General features: G+C 48.4%; 1 protein-coding gene across 1 annotated transcript in view; it reads right to left on the reverse strand.

Annotated features, from left to right (window-relative positions):
* The window catches only part of UBE2L3 (ubiquitin conjugating enzyme E2 L3), a 30200-nt gene that overhangs the window by 15064 nt on the left and 11231 nt on the right, over positions 1-3905 (reverse strand). The window lies entirely within an intron of this gene.

Here is a 3905-nt window from a genome sequence, read left to right on the forward strand (position 1 = left end):
GAATCCTCCAAAATTAGATTTGAAGGACCTCAAGCTGCAGGGAATCCACCAGCCAAGAGGACCATGCCCCATGCTGCAGAGAAAGGGCGAAAACCTCCAGGGCCTCTGCAATCCGCCCTGGAGGAAATCCGTTCCGACCCAAATATGGGCGATCAGCTAAACCTGGAGCATGTGGGCAAGCGAACTCCACCAGCCAGCACCAAGAAAGTCTTTGGTCCTGCTTCCATCTGCACGTCTGAGCTTATCCCCTGTGCCTCATCATGTCTGTGTTCCATCATCTGCTCAAACCCCCTTCTAAACTCAGCCAGAGTTTCCACCTGCATCTCCAGTCCTCTTATCTTTTCTTCCAGCAGCTTTATCGGGCAGCACTTCATGCAGACAAAACTCCTTTCAGGTGCCCCTTCCAGGACCATGTACATGCCACAGCTACCGCATCCGGTCATCCTCAGTGTGTCTCTGCCTGCTACCTCTGTCTCCATCATGCCCTTTCAACTCTGTGCCTGGCAGTTCAAGCCTCACACCGCACCACGGGACACCAACAAGGCCTGGGCTGCTGGCAGACCCGTGCCCCTTCCCTCTTCTGGCTTGTTGGTTTCTCCGCTTTAGTCTCCTCTGGAACCTCCCCCTGGAAACTCCCACTGAAACTCCCCTGTTAGCAGTCCTGTTCGCTAGCTGCAGGATTGCCCCCCTTCGAGCCCCACACCACTCCCTGAAGCAGCTGGCATCACATCCCTGCGGCTGAGTGGGAGTGGGGGGTGGAGGGGAAGGGAAGGGAGAAGCAGAGGGCTCCGTCCATGTGTTGCCCTGGCTTCCAGGCACCCCCCCGCCCCCGCAGTTCCTATTGTCCGGGAACAGGGAACCACGGCCAATGGGAGCTTCGGGGGAGGTACCTGGAGGCGCAGCACGCAGAGCCCTACCCCCACTCTCTCCCCAGGGGCCGCAGGGACATGGTTCCAGCTACTTCCCGGAGTAGAGCAGGGCCAGCAGCCTGCCCTGGCCCCAGTGTGTGCTGCTGCCACCCCAGAGCATGAAGCCTTCCTGAACCCCGCCCCCGAACCCTATGCCCTGAGCCCCCTGCTGCATCCCACACCTTCTGTACCCCAGTCCCCTGCCCTTAGCCCTGTTTGCACCCCAACCTCCTGCTGCACTCCAACTCCCTGCCCTGAGCCCCCTGCCTGAACTTCAGCCCCCTTCTGCACCCCAACCCCCTGTCCTGAGCCCCCTGCTGCATCCCACACCTCTCCTGCACCCCAACGCCCCGCCCTGAGCCCCCTGCTGCATCCCACACCCCTGCTGCACCCTGAGCCTCCTGCCTACACCTCAACCTCCTGCTGCACCTCAACTCCTCGCCCTGAGCCCCCACCACACCCCTCATGCACCCTCTGGGGGCAGGGAAGGGGCGGAGGTGGGATGGGGACTTCAGGAAAGGGGTTGGAATGGGGGCAGGGAAGGGATGAGAAGAGGCGGGGCCTAAAGGAAGGGGTGGAGTGGGGGCAGGGCCGGGGCAGCGAGGGGCTGTGTGTCAGTGATACAGCCCTCAGGGCCAATGAACTAGCCCTCATGGCCACATGGTCATTTGAGTTTGGGACCCTACAGTGTTTCAAATCCAAAGGATCAGCAAGAATCTCGATGTAGCACGCATGATCCATGTTCAGGAGTGGCTTTTAACTAACAAAGCCAGAGGTACTGCAGAGTTGATGTTGAAAGTCTTTAAGATCACATGCAGATTATATTTCTCTCCAGCTTTCTACTGCATCTAACCAAAAGGTAGCATTGATGTCCAAGTAGCCCAACTCTCCTTTCCACAGACTAGATGCAGCTGTTCATCCAGGAAAGTGAACACAGAACTCGGTAGTGGAAAATGTCCAAAATAAAGAAGGTGAAAATCCATACGACTTCAGACAATCCAATAAACTGGATTCCTTCCTTCCCCTTTCCAACAAATCCCTCTCTATTTGACTCAGGGCTTTGGAGCTGTGCTCCGGCTCCACTCCAGCTCTAGGCAAAAGCCTGCAGCTCCACTGCTCTGGAGCTGCTGCAGCTCCGCTCCAAAGCCCTGATTTGACTAGTATAGTAGTAATTTACTTTTAGGGTTTGTCTAAACAGTGGGGTAATGTGGTCTACAGAGGTGTGCTTTCTAAAGTGCTCTAACATATCAATTTATCCCTGTGGATCCTGCTGGTGCGCACTAAAGGTTCCCTAGTGAGCTTTCACATAATACAAAAGCATGCTGTTAAAGCACACCAGCAGATTCTACACAGACCAGTTAATGCACAGCACCTTAGTGCACTTTAGAAATCATACCCCACCACTTCTCTTTCAAAGGTACAAAATCACAGGCAAAGTTTTTAAAAGTGGATGCCTAAGTGCATAAATAAGTGGCCTATTTTCCAAGAGATGCTGAGATCTTTAAAACCCAGCACTTACAGCCTAACTTAAAATACCCAATCCTGAAAATCCAGGCCAAATTCTTTCGCACACCTTGGACTCCAGTTATTTTTGTACTGCCTGCACCAGTTGTATTCCTGATCTATATTAAGCACTAAGTAACCTAGGTGTATCGTGTATGCTCCTTCATCTTATCTATTCTTGGATGCTTGAAAAAATTTCTTCTTTTATGTTTTTTTTTCTCTTTCTTTATGAAGCCTCTCGGATCGAGCGCCTTTATGGCTGACTGGAGCTTTCTGGTGTTTTTTTTGAGAAGTTACATTTAAACGCGTCTTAAATATGGATTGCGTCTTGGTCTTATGCGGCTCTGAGGGACGATGCTCGTATGTTTCTGGAGATTAGTATCTGGCTGCTTGAGAGATGAAATTTCAGTATTTCAGCTGTGATGTAATACCATCAGAAGACACCCAGACGTGCCCTTCGCATGACCTCTTGACAGTTACTATCTCCTGTCCCTTCTGAGAATTGAGAAGATTGGAGGTGTTAGGTAGCGGACGGTATTGCCTTATCTCACATAGGTTGTAAGACAAATCCGGTATGGTAGAGGATTAGATATCCAATAGTACTTGGCGAGAGGCTCCAATGCTGTTGTGATGGGAATGTCATATTATATTAGTAACCTAGATAGATGCTGAAAACTCTAGGGCCTGATCCTGCCAACGCTCGATGTGAACAGGATTGGGGCCTTTATCATATTTGTGATGTTGTTGCCCTGCTGCTTAGTGTACAGACACTTTTAACCTTAAAATGTTAAAAAATAACACCATTTTTTTTTTTAACAGTATCAGGTTAGTTTGTAAACAAAATATGTTTAACTGAAGTGTTCATAGTCCCCCAGATGGCATTGTTTTATTAGTCACAGTGTTCTAAAGTTACTTCGGCGCTTCTGAAACTTTTATACCTGGACTTTTTACATTGCTCTCAAACAGCATAATGTATTTTAAAATGAGATTTTTAAAAACTGTGTAGACTATAAAAACAAACACTGTGTGTTAAAGTGACTTGAGCAGTTTAAGAGTGCTTTAAACAATCACTGTTTCACATAGATGTAGGCACACTACAATTTTCCAGGAATCTGTTTATTGTGCATGTAGCCCATAATCCGGTGGTCACACAGTAACGTGTAAAAATCATTGTGTTTTGAAAACAGCGTAAGAACTAGGCAAATACACAAAGAGCTTAGAGAGCTTTTGTACGTTGGCACTTAGTACATGTAGTGAATCTACTTTTACTACTTTCAAATTGATTTTAGCTAATTTGGTGTAACATAAGTTGCCTGCGCCAAATTATTGATATGGTGATAAGAGTAATTAAGCGGTATGGCTTTATTTCATAAGGTAGCCAGCAAAACATATTTACCTCCATTTCTGCAGGAATAATTATAACTTGTTCTTAAAACGGCTCTTGCCAGTATGCTTTTATGTCGCATGAATATGGGCTAAATTAACAGGTTTAAA

This window comes from Chelonoidis abingdonii, chromosome 22 (assembly GCF_003597395.2).
Source record: "Chelonoidis abingdonii isolate Lonesome George chromosome 22, CheloAbing_2.0, whole genome shotgun sequence".
Taxonomy (NCBI): domain Eukaryota; kingdom Metazoa; phylum Chordata; order Testudines; family Testudinidae; genus Chelonoidis; species Chelonoidis abingdonii.